Raw genomic sequence first — 17,102 nt, 5'->3', positions numbered from 1 at the left:
TAGCCAAACCCTATCTACGACACTGATACCTCATCTTGTAATGAAACATGTCTGTTACCTTGCTTACAAATGCTGCCGCTTGTAATCCTGTTTACTCTCCCGCATAAGAAACCAACAATAATCCCCCATCATGGCAGGATCCTTACGACCTTAGTATATCTTCTCTATCATGGAAATGTCTTGATGAAACCTTTCCCCTTGTTCATCACTAACATCTCCTAGATTTTCAGGGAAACAGTCAATATGTGAATGGAGGAAGTGAATTTTCAAGGACATATTGCAGCACATGTTTTTGTAGCATTCCAACAAATTTGTGACCAATGTTTTGTAATTTTCGGCTTTTCTGTTTTTAAGAAACCCGTGTACAACATTTTAATGGACTGCCAAGCTGCTAACTCAACTCCTTCTAAAATATTTTCAAACGTTTCGTCCAAAATGAGCTTCCTGATTTGAGGGCCAATGAAAATTCCTTCCTTCAATGTTGCATACGTCATCTCAGGAAACTTATTTTGCAGATACGTAAATGCGTCGCAATCTTTGTTGAGTGCCTTCACAAAGTTCTTCATCAACCCAAGTTTGATGTGCAAGGGAGGAAGATTATGAGGCGGAACCAATGGTTCAGCTTATATGTTACATACTCTTGGAAAAATTACTTCCCGCTTCTACCACCGTTGCACCACACAATGTTTGTCTTTAACACGGTTGTTCCACAAACACAAAAAACAACAATATTTCGTGAAACCACTTTGTAATCCAAGCAGTAAACCAATCACTTTCGGGTACCCACATATCTACCAACCATGATCCTCGTATTTTATAACATGCACAATTACAGACATATTTTCATGAGTTTCTTTCAAACCAACAAAATGGAATACCGGAACCAATGACAAGGTATTACATGTACCATTATGAAGCAATACTGCTTTCAAACTAAATGTTGAGGAATCGATAAACAATCGCCACTCATCTGGATTGTATAAAACACCTATTTTGTTCATCAAACAAGTTATGTCTTTACCGAAACACATATTCCCCTCCATAGCAAAATATTGTGCAAAGGACTGGTGCCTGTGACGAAACTTAGAAACTTTTGTACCAGGGGCAAGTAATTGACATTGCTGAAATCTAGAACCTAGAAGTTAGGATGCTTCTTTGAACAAATTTGAGTCCCGTGCTAAATCATTTAAGTCTTCCTGCTGTATTAAATGTATGTCACTGCCAGAATGTACTGGTGCATAGTCCGGATGTTTTCACGTAGAGGCTGCGGTGAAACGTCCGGTTCAGGCTCATCACAGTCCCGTTCTTCGACTGTCCATGGTTCAGGGGGTACAGGTATAGGTAAATCGTCATTGCGAGGCACAGGTAGCATGGCAGAGGGAATATCAGGATACTGGATGACGTGTTTACTTTTTCTAGACATGCCGGATATCTTAGTCATGCAGAAGCAACAGTCAGTAAGATGGTTTGTTGGTATCCACACCATCGGTACAGCAAACGGATTTTAATTGTCCATGTAACCACAACCTCAAATTTGTTGTACAAGTTATGCAGCACTGATGAAGAGCCCATGGTTTGTCTTGGTCACCAATCCGTAGGGAGACAAATTTATGGTAAATAAAAACTGAGGAGAGCGGTAAATAAGATCAGAGGTATATACCAGCGGTGGAAAAAAAAATTTGGAACACACTTTTTCATTATGAGAGGAAACAACATACAAAAGAGCTATAAATTGATAAACTACTTCATTTTTATATACTGTACACATACACAAGTACTTAGTTGTCCAACCAAAAAGAAAACATCAACATAAAATCACTTCATTTTTAAATTGCATATCTCAAGTGATTTATTCATTGTATGTATTTAAATGATATCCTTGCTGTCCAACAAAAAAAATAATCACTACTGCACATACAGAAAAACATGTTGAAAATCACATGATGATAATCAAAATTCGTTCATGACTGAACACAAATGACACTATCGTTTCCCTTGATGTGCGGGAACAAACTAATCTTATCGCTGCTACAGCTAGCAAGTTCAATGAAAGTGGAAGTTGAGTAGACATTCCGGGGAAGAAAGGAATGCAGCTTGACAGGGAGTGAAGTTTTCGAACTGAGATTATGTGCAAGGGAAATCCCAATTTGCAGCGTCTTCCTGATGTGATCGCAGATAAAACGTTCTTCAGCTGCAAGTGGTAGGAAACTTTAGGCAAGCGTATTGTTACAAATCGGCAGTTTGCGCGCACAACCTCGATTGCCGGTTTTTGCGAGATTTCTACTTAATTTGATGATATTTCACGGTTATTTCGCGAAAAAACGTTCATTTCGTGGAAAAGCACACATTTCGCATTACTTCGCGAATAATACTCATGCATATTTCATCATGGGGGTGTAGTTACGTGCAGAATGTTCAAAATTGCATCTTTTTTTCACATTTCGCGATTTCGCGCATCGCGAAAATTCAATGTCCCTACCAATCCGACACCCGACTATAGGAAACAGGAGAGAGAAGCGATATGCGGCGCGAGTGACCAAAGACATGACAGTTTTATAACCTCAAGTGCGTAAAATTGTTGTTCTGTTTGAAAAAAGGGGAGAGGACTTGGAAAGGCAAAATGTCATCCTGGGAAAGTTTTTTTATTTTTAATCTTTCATTCTTCCATTTCTGCCGGTTTGCCGGTTAAGTTCTTTATTTCAACGAATTAGCAGTAAGAGCGAAATATACCTAATGCAATATCTCAGAACTGTGACGTGATGTGCAAGTATCATTATTATTTCCGTTATCTACGCATTAAAATCATTAAGAATCACCAACTATTTCCTTGGTTGATAAAGGTCCAGGAATTTTAAATAAATTCAATTCCGGTCCAGGAGTGACAATAAGCAAGTGCAAATGGGTTCTGGACCATAAATGACCTTTTTATATTTAAAGTATTTCAATTCGGTCCAGCACGTTTTTTTTCCTGATGAATTTAAATACGGTCGAGGAACATTTTCAGGATTAATTTAAATACGGTCCAAGTTGCTGTTAATATTGTTACAATGAAAAGAAAGGAAAAAAAAGAAAAAAGCAAAATACTGACTGTTGCTATCACAGGAAATTTTCTCTATAATTACGGTGAAATAACAGTATCACTTACAGTACTTGAACCGTATCTGAAACGATGAAATTTCTGTAATATTACGGTGCAATGTCGTTGCTAATTACGGTGAAACCACTGTAATTTTACGTTGACGCCACTGGCGCCCGAGCTGCCGGTGAGGTCACCGTAAAATTACGGCTTTTTTTACAGTGTAAAACAACAAGGAACTTGGACCGAATTTAAATTGTGCGAAAAGAAAGGTTTCGGCTGAATCCATTAGAATTTACGGGTTCTTGGACATTTCACAAGCCTGCTGCAATCAAACAGGAAATATAGGAGAAAATCCGCCACAAGTGTTAAGAAGAATGGCAACTGTGCCTGCTCGAACTCCCAACACAAAATCTCCAAGCAATTCGACAGCTTCCAATCGCGGACATAATTCTATCCGCAAACTTCGGCTTCCTTTGGCGGTTCGTTAGCAAGCTTTTTAATTGGAGCGCCTCCATCAACAGTTGCTCATTTCAGCCTCACTGAGCACCGCGATTCATTGATCCGTCCATCGACAATTTGGAAGTTCGCCAAGCTGCCTTCGGTTCGGATATCGCGCCTGCCAAAAACTCCCCTCGAACGAGCATTAAAACCGAGAGTAAAGATAATCTAGATCCAATTTGCCTCCTTCTTACAGCTCGCGCATTAAAGTTTGGTGTCCCAATAGCATTTGCTGCCTGTTACTGAAACTCGCCAATTAGTAGATCTGTCCGAAAGATCCAAAAAGCAGGCGTGACGTCACCTAGTGGAGTTCGAAAGAACCAATATTACTCTGAGGTCGGTACAACCATTTTCGCCTTCATTCTCTTCTATGAGAACCAAACCCAACTAGCCTAACATAACCAACACAGATTATTTACTACCCCCAAAAAAGCTACCCGCCAATGGGAATGCTTGAAAAGGTTGTAGCAGCAATCACTACCTTACTCTGACGTCAAACTGGAAGTTTGAGTCCAAACAAACATCTCACGTGGTTTTACCCTATTAAATAGCATAGAGTTTTCCATCGCAATGTGTAACTTTAAGAATTCTGACAGCAGATATTAAACAAAATTGCGATGTGTATCGTATATCAATGTAAAGATGAGATTTCGGAGAATACGTCGATATATAAAACACAAAGCATGCGAGAAGAATGTAAAGAATAAATGAAGTTGGAAATGGAGTGAAGTGAATGCTGTATTCGGAAAAGGAATAGCTCGATTGTTTTTTTTTCTTTTTTTAAAAAATACATGATTCCCTTACTCCAGTTATTCTTTACCTTATGCTCTGTAAGGTATGTATAATATATCGACATATTCTCCGAAATCTTATCTTTATATGGATGTACTGTACACATCAGTTTCATAACTGCTGTTACAATCCTTAAAGCTACCCCTTGCGATGAAAATTCCAATGCTATAGTATACGGCTAAACCACATAACAACCTTGTTTGGACTCAAATCGTGTTCAGTCGTCTGCTGTGACGTCACCACTTATATGGTCCATTAAAGAAGCATTCGGGTCCGCAGCACGCAGGACTTGAGAATGCAATCTTCTGTACGGACAACCGATCGTCATCCCAGCTTCACTCGTGTTCACTTGTTTGAAATCATTGAAGTCGAAAGTCAGCCAGATGTTGGTTGTAGAAAAACAAGTGTTTATAACGCGAGAAAAACAATGGGTTCTTAGTTTTATCCACTGATCGTATTTGGCGCTGCAGTCGAAGTGCAATTCGAAAGATTTTCGCTTCAGGTTTCAAGATTTCGAGACTGAACTGCGAGCATTCTCGAAGTATGCTAGCTTCAAGTACGGTCTTGCACCGCATGAAGTGATGACCGTGAGAATCATTGGTAGATTGCTACAGAAAAGCGAGACGTCCTTGAAAAAATCGAGACCAGATGATTCGATACTTGTCGAGGCATGGGTGCCTACAGTGGGGGATTATGGCGCAGGTTGCGCCATCGAAATTTGGGGGGGGGGGGTTTCCCTTCAAATAATATAAAATTCAACATTTATATATTTTCCCAAAACATATGTAAAAATTTTACACCTTAAATGCACCATATTTAACCCATTAGATGAAGAAAATAAAGTGTTTAAGGGTGTTATCGAAGGGAGTGGGGTGGGAGAAATAACCACCTCCAAAATATTAGGCCTTATTTTACACGTGGGTTCTGGGGGGGGATTCTGAAATAAACGTTGGGAGGGAGACAGTATCCAACTCTAGGTCTTAGATTATGACGGGTATTTTAGTTAGAGGGGGATTGAACATTACATTGAGGGGAGGTATCCAATTTGTGGTATTACTATTGTCTTAGACTGTTTCGAAATTCTGATGTGGGGACTAAGAATTTTTTTATTTTTTTTGGAGGAGGCAATATCCACTCTTTAATATTCAATATCAACATTAAGTCTAAAATTGGCATGGAAGTCTTGGTGGTAAGATTAAGTAATAAATTTAAAGGTGGAGATAGGAAGCTTTTGATAAAGTGTTAAATCTTAGGTTGTCAAGGGATTTCTGTAGTAAACAGAGAGAGTTCGAACATTACATTTTGAAGACTGTATTTAGCAACGTTTAGACCCCGAACGTGCCAAAAGAGAATCTGGAAAAGAGTAAATATCCCGGGATCCTAAGAAAGTATTGACACCCCATTAAATTAATATTCTTGAAAGCCTGCAAAGAAATGGATAAAAAAAAATTCTTGCTCGTTTCGCTCGCAATATTGTGTTCCGAGAATGTGTGTTTCTTTGCCGCTTTGCTCAGGTGAATATGAATATTTATACTGTAGGTAGGTGCATTACAAGACACAAGCGATATTCTCGATATTCATTAATAACATCACTTAATGCTTAGTGTTGGTATACTGCTTAATTTAAAGCAGGTGCATTATTTGGGACAAAAATATATCGAATCCGCATTTCTAACTTGTCACAGGAAAATTTTAAATTTGCACTGAAGATAAAATCCAAGTAATTATTGTTATGGGTTACTAAAATAATCATATTTACCCCAAGAAAACGGGGGGGAGGGTGAGTTCTTTGAAAGAGGAACCGTATTTTATTATCGTCCTGAGCTTTACTTTGTGGGGATTACTATATGGTTTGAGTGCGCGAATTTGGGAAGGGGGCGCGCAAGACATGATTTTGGGGGGAGGGATGGACACCCCTGTGTCGAGGCGTGACTGATAAATGTATGGCTGTTCATTGCCAAACTTTTCCGCTAGAGGCGCCACCCCTGTTGTTCCCTGCTGACCGGGTTCAACAGGGAAGAAGGGTGTATGAATTACTTCCTAACATAAGAGACAGATTTGGAGTGACGTATCTAAACCCACCAAGAGGAATGGTCCACTTTCTGTCGGGACATGGACCGTACGGTCAGTCTTTGTTCAGAAAGGAATAAAGGATTGAGGAAGCGTGCACGAAATGTGGACCTACGGTAGTCGATACTCCCAAACATAAAATACTAGAATGTTACTATAATAATGAACTAGCAAGAATTCGTAATTATATACAGGGGAAAACGATGTACGAATGCTTAAGGGATAAGAATTCAACTAGGGCACTAGACAGACTCACAGATGTGATATCAAAAATATAATTCGACGCCTACAAAAGTGCTCTTCAAGGAGGTACAATCCAAAGAAGAGCTACAGACAGAAGAAGAAATACATATGTCCAACCGAGGAGATCAAGAAGACTGTCAAGAGTTGAAATCGATCTACCGGGTCAACCTCCTACTGAAGTCTTCTGTGAGCTTTGTCATAAGGCGACATGGACCCGTTCCGAAAGTCGCACGAGATTAACGCGTTAAACGAGTTATGGTAACTGGCTGTCCAATAAGTGCTTCCGTGCGTTTCGTGAGTTTCATTATGCTGTCCCAAAAGTCGCATTCCGTGCGTTTCGTGCAAGAACGAGATTCACCAAACGCACGGGCCAGGAGGCTGGTTTGTTCGGGGAGAATCGTCTGCTGCTTCCAGACATCGCGCATGGTGATGGATTCAAACTGCACTAGTTCGGAAAATGTATTATATTTTTAAGAGAGACCATATGAAGCAACATGCACAAGATAAGTATGCCTTGACCGTTCTTAGAATGTGATCAAAATGAGTCACAGTGTCCACAGTAGAGTTTATTTTTGCCATAAGGACATTCCTTCCGCTGACGCCATGCGGAAATTTTCTCTAAACAAAATGCTTCCGCCTAGAGTGTCCCATAAGTCTGTAAAATAACTGGTTTCACCAGATTCACGAGCCCAGTTATTTTCGTTGAATGCGTTCGTTTCGTTAAGACTTTCGGAACGCACCCATTGTGTCTGGGAAATGAAGGCTGCAAACGTAGCCTATCGACATATTCTTCTAGTACATGCTCAATATTTGAAGTAGAGTAAATTGAAAGATACTAATTGTAATATATATATATATATATATATATAACAAATAATTCAATTAAGCTGAGATGTAAGGTAATAGCTATTTTACAAGGTTATGTTTTTATTCGGTGTATGTAAGAAGGTAATAGTGTAGAATGAATACAGGGCACCATGAACAGTAGATCTGATTGTATTCCCTGCACTGTTTTTGCAAGTTCTGTGTATTTATATTTAGAATTATATGTATGTGTGTGTGTATGTTATGTATATTATCTAAAGTTAACCGACAAGGGTAATAGCTGTTGTGTATGTTACCAGCAATTCCCTTGTCAGGATGCATTCATGTAAAAGAAAACTAAAAGATCTATTAGGACAATAATAAACAAATTGAGAAATCACGGCCTGGCATATAAGTAAAAGAAGCCAGAAGCCATGAGCGGCACCACCATTTTGTGCGGGTGGAAGGCGGGCACAAATATATATATATATATATATATAAACCTGTTGTGTCCCTAAAGAATTTCGTTCGTCATCTCGTTCCCCTAAGCTTTACATTGGAGCGCGTTAAGATGACTATTAAAACGTTATTTTAAACGAAGGTAAGAATTGCTCGTGTAAATCGATAACAAAAATGTGTTTAGCAAACCTTTACGATTATGTAACAAGTCATAAGTTACCGAAAATTACATTCTCCTGAACCTAAGAATTAATATATTAAAGCGCAACGGTACGGTAGCTCCAACGGGCTATATATAGTATGTTTATGAACAAAGAGCACTAAACTTGACGTAATTTTGGTCGTCCCTAGCTGTCGTGGGTTGATAATACAAAAATTGTAATTTTTACACTACGCTTTATGTTTTTTTCTTGTTGCAAGTATTTGTAATTCAAAGGCGGATGTACGGTTCGGAAAAACTCTCCAAATTATAAAGAAAAATGTATTAATTGCGTAAGCGCATTATATATTTATTATAATACACAATGACACTATGCCCTATCCGTTAATTTAATATTAATGTATATTTTCTTTGTATTAAGCAGACATTTCCCCTCGTATTTTCGTCCTCTTTTTATTTCGTTACAACAATTTTAATATTATAATTCCTGTAAATAAGAAAGCTGTAGAGATTGCGAGATATGAAACATAATATATATATTTTTTTGTAATAACTATTCTACTCGATAAATGTGTATGTATAAAACAGAGAACCGTATTTACTAGCCATGAGGAAAAGTATGATATAACGTAAAAAAAAGTGAGGCAGTTATTAATAACAACTATAAAAATAAAAGTGCAGTCGCGTGGAATTATTATGTATTATTCTTTACCAGATTCACAAGAATAAAGCACATAAATAGTGAAAATTTGAAGTGACGTAAACAAGTGCTGTGATTTTTTTTATTATTGATTTTTTTTAGTTTCCATATCTTTTCTGTTGCTGCTGACCATTTTATTAAAATAAATGACCTTCCAGCAAATGTTGAAACCACCCAAGTTACTCTTTTCGCTGATGATACTACGGCTTTAGTAGATTCTGTTAACGATGTAACTTTAATTCAAAAACAGGAAAATGCTCTTACTGAACTACAAAGCTGGTTTTCAGCAAACAAACTTTCTATGAACAACGAAAAACCTAATATAATAAAATTTGGTGTATCTAGAGCCAAAAACTCTTCTATTAAGCAAGATGATTTCACAGTAGGGCATGCCGTTATAACAGCTACTAACAATACAAAATTTCTTGGAATATTTATAGACGAGTGTCTAAACTGGAAAGTTCACATACATCATTTATGCAAGAGGTTAAATACCGAATATTACCAATTAAGAAATTTAAAAAATAGTTGCAATACAGTGTGTATGCTAAATATCTATTTCTCAAACTTCGAAAGTATTTTGAGGTATGGTATCCAATTTTGGGGGAACTCGGCTCAATCGCAGAGGATTTTTAAAATTCAAGAAAGAGCATTGCGTATTTTGGCAAATGCACACAAAACTGATACACGTAAACCTGTTTTTAAAAAATTCCGTATATTAACACTTCCAAGTTTGTACATACTTGAAACACTTACTTTCATACACGAAACAAAATAGAACTATCCAAAGAACATAGACACTCACAATTACAATACCAGATAAAAAGATAACTTCCACATTCCCAAAGTGCGGCTAACTGCATTCCAAACAGGACCTTTTTACTCAGGCATCCAGTTATACAATATATTACCAAAAAGTTGCAAAAAATTTGAAAGAACCACAATCTTTAAAAGTAAAGTGAAAATTTTTTTATTGGAATACACATTATATCCAGTTCAAGAATTTCAGGAATTAAATAACTTTATAAAATAAATTTAGATTGTATATCTACACTATATAATATGTACTTTTACAGCACTAGTTCACTTCAAGAAATAATTTGTCATTGTATGTTTTACTATTATATAATGTTAGTTATTTTATTATAAAAAAATTCTGCCAAATTGATGTATAGATATATTATATGTGCGATCTCAACATGTTGTATTTTTTAATGTACATGCACCAATGCCCCTCAGAAGTACTTTCGGTGTGAAAATTGCTCAATAAACTTAGTTTCACAGAACTGATGAATCATCTATCATATCATGTTACCACCTAATTTCTGAGGTTAAGATTAAATTAAAATTGCAATTTAATGTAATAGCAGCACGTTCAGCATCAAATTGCTCGTGTATTTAAATGGGAGAACAATCGCCCTCAAAAGCGTGGAGACACAACAGGGGTCCTACAATAGTTTGCTTTGACCAGGCCCATTACAAAGTCGATCTACTACAGAGCGACCACAAACAGGATAACCTTCGGCGAGAATTCTTCGCGCATCTTCCCGTCCGTTCGTTACCCTGGTACAATGGGATCCATTAGTATTACTGTGCAAATTGTCCATCACCATGTTCATGTGCTTTATTTGACCCAATAAGAGCTTCAAGAATTAAAAGAAAACTCAAAACAAACTGTTGACAACTTCTGCACCAGCACACATAAAAATCCATCGCTTAAAAACACACAGGATGTAAGAAAAAATTATGAAAATAGTCATGGACAATTTGCACGGTTATACTCATGGATCCCACTGTACAACAGGAAAGTCTGTACCCAGCCTAACTCCCTTACATTTTATAGTGGGTGTTACGGGACTTTGGAATCACCTGTAGATGTATATACAGGGTGAGGAAAAAGTCAGACTACATAGGTGAATGGCCATCACAGTCCGCAGACCTAACACCCTTGAGTTTTTATTTGTGGAGACACGCACGCTAAGGAAATAAAGACCCCAACCACTTTACATAAGGAATCACAGACGCCACCACACTATCAAACGTCTTACGCAACGAATTAAAGCGTGTATTCAAGCAGATGGTGCACATATTGAACATTTTCCGTAGCTGTATGTAACATTGCATATCAATCATGTACATGTTTGTATGCACGTATTTGTTTTCCTACGTAACCTGACTTTTGTCTCACCCTGTATAACAAGTATCGTTTATGTCAAATTAACCCCCCCCCAAATGAATTTGACGCTGCTGCACATGAACAATGGTATTGAGATGGACCACATTAGTGTGACGTCACGCTGCAGGTTGAGACCAAACAAAGTTGTCACGTTTTTATCCTATTCGAAAGAATTGAATTTTCTATCGGAAGGGGTAGCTTTAAGTATTGTGACAGCTCCTACCAGTTTCCAATTCGAAACGGCAGTCAATAGGCGGCGGCGCTGCAATCACGTGAGCGTTCAGAACTCTCAGAATTTATATCGACAATATTACTGAAGATGAGCTCGGTCTGACTCGGTGAGCTTCGGCTGTGTTCGGAAACGGAACAGCTCGATTTTCTTTAAACATACATGATTTCCTTACTCCAGTTATTCTTTACCTTATGCTCTGTAAAGTATGTAATATAATATATCGACGAGTTCTCCGAAATCTCATCTTTTCATGGATGTACAATACACACCACAATTTTGTTTCATAACTGCGTCACAATACTTTAAAACTTAATGGAAAATTCAATGGTTTTGAATAGGCTAAAACTACGTGACTACTTTGTTTGGACTGAAATCGTGCTCAGTTGTCTGCTGTGACGTCGCCATTAATGTAGTCCATTGGCTGATGAAAACAGAGCGTGTCAAGTGATAGTCTGCCAGGTGTCTGGCACTATTTCCAATGATAAACAGCGTGTCTAATTCGACCGTATCTCAGCACCAACAAGCTTGATTCTGCAGCAGGCTAATATCCGACCCGGAATCGAACCGGGGCTTGGCTTAACACGCCATAAATCGCAACTTGACACCTTTCCCGCTGCGAATCCAAGCCTCTGATTAATGGCCCCCATTTTGGCTTGCAAAGCAAACCACTATATCAATGCAGTCGGGGGTGTGATGGAGACGCGCCAGTATCCAACACGGTCGTAACTCCTTTACTCGATCAAATCGACCGGCCTCACTTTTCCTACCTGCACCGGTGGTGGCGGGGAACCCATTCGCACGGCACAATGTTGAACCTGTTGCTCTGGGGCGTTTTTCATTTGCAGGGAACGCCGATAGAGGGCAGGTCATTAACGATGTCATTTGCAGCGCCATTCGCTAAGTTTATATGCATTGTTTCTAAATGCAGCTAGCTTTATGAACTTTGACGTAATCAATTTTTCATAAGCTGAGAACAGAACGAGCAAATACACGCCATTCTACGCTCTTTATCACATACACAGGCAGAATCCCATTTGAAACTAACTGTTTCAATTTGTTATGTTGTTTAAGGAATTTGAATTAATACATTCTTTGTTTACAATACAAGACCTTCTCTCTTCTTCTTCTTCTTTGTTTGGCACACACCGCCTATGAGCGATTTCTTGCCAGGGGTCCTATTTGGTAGGAGTACACACTTCGCTCAAGAACTATACTTATACATGAATAAAACTTTTCTTCGTCGTCGTATCGTCTATTAACGATTCCACTTCTCTTCTTCTGATACCATGTCTCTAGGTTTGTTATGAGAAACTTTGTTTACATTCAAAGTCTCTGTTTGTTTATGTTACAATGTTGTGTTTCCTTGCAAAGCTGTACAATATCCACATGACGTCAGAACGTGGTTCGTGGAGTAGAGTCGAAAGGGACATCGGGAATGGGATATCCACACGTTGTAACTGCTTATAAATAGTATTGCGATGTTGTTGTCGAAGTGGGCATTGTAAAAACAAATGTGTGGTTGATTGTATAGGTTCTCCACACTGACAGGAAGTTGCAGGCACGGTATATGAACTGGGATGTATGACAACGTGACCTGTACGCATTCTCATGGTAAACACTAAAACTGCACGGGGTAGGTTAATGTGTTGAAACCAAGGACGTTTGTTTCCGACTGGTGCATGCCATTTATATGTATGGGTATTGCAGAGTTGCTGGGTGCACCAATCGTCCCATTGTTTTTCTAATTTGATTTTGACACGTGGGAGGAGGGCAATGTACGGCAGGCGCATCTTTCGTGCTCGCTTGTTTAGCCATGACATCAACGCGATCTTGATATTTATTGAGGTCACTGTGGGCGCGAATATATGTAAAGGTTGCTGACAGACCCTTTTGTTGAAGGTCTAGCATGATTCGGAGAATAAGATAGGGAAATACCGTTAACTTATATGCTACCCGACCTGTTCGTGATAACGCTTGAAGTACACTCAATGCGTCCGTGAGAATTAAAGAATGATCGAGTCGTAACTGCAGGGCAAATTGCAATGCTATATATATAGCATAACATTCCACCGAGAAGATAGAGATATCGGATGGGAGGGAAAATTGTCGAGTGATGTTATGAGATGGTACGTAAAAAGCGCATCCCACACCGTCTGCAGACTTCGACCCGTCAGTATAAATAAAAGTTGATGTGGGCCACAATTGTAGACTGAAAACAAAAACCGAGCTAAGTGCCAAAATCTAAGTTCGGAGAAAAACAGAAAAAACATTGTCTTGGAAGATATCCTACAAGGTTAACATTACCGTTTTAGGCTTGCCTCATTAGACGGGGCTTGTTTTGGAGGAAACACAGCACACAATAACCTCCAAGACGTCCAAGTGACCACAAAACCAGTCACATGTCGCTTGGCACATAGCCCGTATTTTGATACACAGCAGGTGGCACTTAGACCAAAGTGCATTCTTATGGCTAATGTTTGAACTACTTGCAGACTGCATATCACATAGCCCGGTTTATACCGCACTGGCATAGGCCCATAGCCCATATTTTAGCAATAAAATGGAAATCGATTGTTGTGGCACTTAGCCCGGTTTTTATTTTCAGTCTACAATTCTCTATAATTTTCATGTCTCCCATGATCTTCATATTGTATCTCTACTCGGGGTTCTGTGGGAATATTCAGTTGATATATAAGTGGGTCCGGATGTGTAAAGGTTTTGTGGTAAGCTTCAGGGTCAATATTGTAACACTGTAAGAAAAACAAACGTGGGAGGTGGGGTCGGGAGGCTAAACCATTGTCGTTGAATCGCAATTATTAAAGGGATGAGCGTTTCGCGCCCACGATTTGAACAAATATTGCACGGTAAGTTTGATACGTCGGTGTTACAATGAGAATTCATTGCTTTCTAAATATACACTAACATTGGGGCTGGATGGCATGAGTCCTAGACAGGTACGTAAGGCCCGTCGTTGTAATACGTCTATAGACGTAAGAAGTTTTGGATTTGCCCCACCATATGCTGGTGCTGCATAATCAAACAATGCGCGGAATTTTTATAAAATAATAACATTGTGTGGGGGTGTCCTCCCCACTTTGTCGTGGAAATGCAGGGAAGTAAATTAACAGTTTTTAACCCCTTTTCCTTGAGTTTCCTATCGAAGTATACACCCAGGTATTTGACATTGTCGACTTCTGGAATGTGCTGTATTTATTTGATATTGTTGGGGTAACTGCTCATTTTTCGCAAGTTAAAAATAATAATTTTGGATTTCGGGATGGAAATAGTGAGTCCTAAGGTATCTAAGTGATCTGTAAGAATTGTGACGGTTTTACTTAGGGTGAGTAGGCCTTGCGTGGCGTCAGGAGTGCATTTATAGCAGCAAAGATCGTCGGCGTATTGTAACACTTTAAAGCCGTGCACATTTAGGTGATGTATATGGTGGGTATAGATATTAAATAGTAGATGCTAAGGGGCGAACCCTGAGGGATCCCCGTGCGAGCTATACCGGGGCCTTCCAGCCTATCTTCAAACCAGAATTGTAAATTTCGTTCGTGATATAAATTCCAGATTAGTGTTCCTACTATGGGGTGTATGTTTAGTTGGACCATCATTTTATATAAGATCGGGACGTGAACAGCATCATAAGCATGTTCTATGTCAGTGAATAGGCCAAAGCAATATTCTTGAGTAATCTGACTATTTTGGATTTCAACTGTAATGGTAGCTACGGCATCTTGGCTACCATGCTACATGCGAAAACCCATTTGTGTTGGCGAAAATAACTTATTCTTTTCCAACGCCCAGTTAATGCGATGTTGAAGTGTTCGTTCGAAAAGTTTGGCGACTACTGGTATTAATACTATTGGTCGGTATGACTTTGTCTCCGCGGGAGGTTTGTTAGGTTTTAATATGGGAAGGACTATATGGTGTCGCCACTCTATAGGGATTCGTCCGGTGCGATAGACAGTCTTGAATATGTGAGTAAGTAATTGTATACCATGATATGGCAGATGTTTGAGCATGTTGAGCATGTCATAAGTGAGACCGTCATATCCCGGGAAAGTGTTCGGCACAATTTCTAAAATTTGTTGTATTTCGATATCATTAACAGCCGGGAAATCGTCAGTGAAATCGAAATTCAGCGCAAAGGATTTTGCCTCTCGGGAGCATACAGAGGGTGGCGTGAGTATTTGACTGAATTCTGCTTCCCACTGTCTATCGAGATTTTTCCGCTTTGGTTGGATGAAATCTATTCCATATAGAACTAAGGCTATCTGCGCAATCGAGAGAATTACAAAAGGAATGCCACGCTTCTCTTTTCGCTTGTAAATATATTTTCTTCGCCTTAGCTTGCAGTCGCCTAAGTTCGATTTTTTCTCGAGGGGTTTCGTTCATATTGTTTTAATTGATCTTTTTTGACATTTTATTAAGGCACAATCTCGGGTCCAACAACTGAGGGAAGGAAATTTAATTGGAGTACTATATTGACTTCGATGGGCACTATTGTCTATTGCAGCGGTAATCATACGGAGGAAATTTTGGTATGTTATAGTTCCGTCATTGTGGGGAGTTGTTTGATCATAAATGCTTGTAAATTGTGCTGGAAATGCGTCCCATTGTATTGAAGCTTTGGTCCAACGTTTCACTGGTACCGACTCCCTATTTTCTCTCAACAAGCATGTGGAAACCGATCTACGGGCTATAAATAATATGGGGGAATGATCACTGCCACGGAGATCTTGTTCCTTTACCCAATGAAAACTATGATACAAGCGGGGAGAAGTAATTGTGAGATAAATACAGGAGGGTCGATTACCATTTAATGGATAATGAGTAGGGCTGCCATCGCTAAAAAGGATAAACCGATTGTGTGTAATCCATGCATCTAAATTTTTCCCCAAAGGGTCCGCGTACGGATGTCCCCAAGAGGGATGATGGCCATTAAAGTCACCGGGAATGAGATAGGCACCCGGATCAAGGGATATGATCTCTTGTAAGTCGTGAGATCGGATTCTTTGGGAGTTGTTTGAGGAGGGAATATATAATGAAATGATGACTATATATCGGTCGTTAATTTTGACTCGGATAGCCACTAACTCCAGTTGAAAGGTCCGGACGAGGGAGAGGTTACGAGGAATTTGGATTTCTGTATGAGAAAGGATTTCATGAACATATATGATAGTATCACGCTGGGGCGTAGGGTTGCCGTACAAGTGATAATGGGCGAGTCGTCTGTATAATTCTCGTGCTTTGTACCTTTAACTTCCTGTAAGCAAACAATAACCGGGTGGTATTCAGCAATTAAATCTAACAGTTCGAGTTTACGTGCGGAGAAACTATTCACATTCCATTGTAATATGGGACCCATTTCCGATGTCACCTTAGGCCGTGTCTTCGAGTAAAGTCAAAAGTTTGTCTGCCAAAAATTGAATGTGCTGGATGAGTCGAATTCGTTGGGTGTTGTCCCGTATGTGTCTAACAGTGTCCGACATGCTGGGAATCATATCTAATAAAGCTTGATACATCTCGCTGTGTTCGGTAGGTTGTTCATTAATGTGTGAGTGTGGATTGTCATGCCTCTTGATCGGATGCAAATATGTCTGACGTTGGAAATGCTTGGAATGGGAATTAGCGTTATTAATAGGGTATGCGCTATTTCCTACGGGTTGGGATGTCACTTCCTCTAGGTCGGTAAGGGTCGAAGAACTAGCATGGGACTCTATTGCAACGTCATCATCTTCCCATCGCGGACGGCGATGGATTTCTTTCCTCGGGGAAGGACGGATTTTGGATTTCTTAGTGTGGTGTGTCGTGGTTGAGAATTGGTCTTAAAGGATGGCACCTTAAAGCGAGACGAATCAATTGATGGTTGAGAATCCTTATTTT

General features: G+C 39.3%; 1 protein-coding gene across 1 annotated transcript in view; it reads right to left on the bottom strand.

Moving 5' to 3' along the window:
• The window catches only part of LOC145981431 (uncharacterized), a 291,232-nt gene that overhangs the window by 129,181 nt on the left and 144,949 nt on the right, over window positions 1-17,102 (bottom strand). The window lies entirely within an intron of this gene.

The sequence above is a fragment of the Lepisma saccharinum genome, chromosome 29 (genome assembly GCF_977018435.1).
Source record: "Lepisma saccharinum chromosome 29, izLepSacc3.1, whole genome shotgun sequence".
NCBI lineage: Eukaryota > Metazoa > Arthropoda > Insecta > Zygentoma > Lepismatidae > Lepisma > Lepisma saccharinum.
The sequence above is the reverse complement of the archived record's forward strand: the minus strand, read 5'-3'. Positions and strand labels throughout refer to the sequence as shown.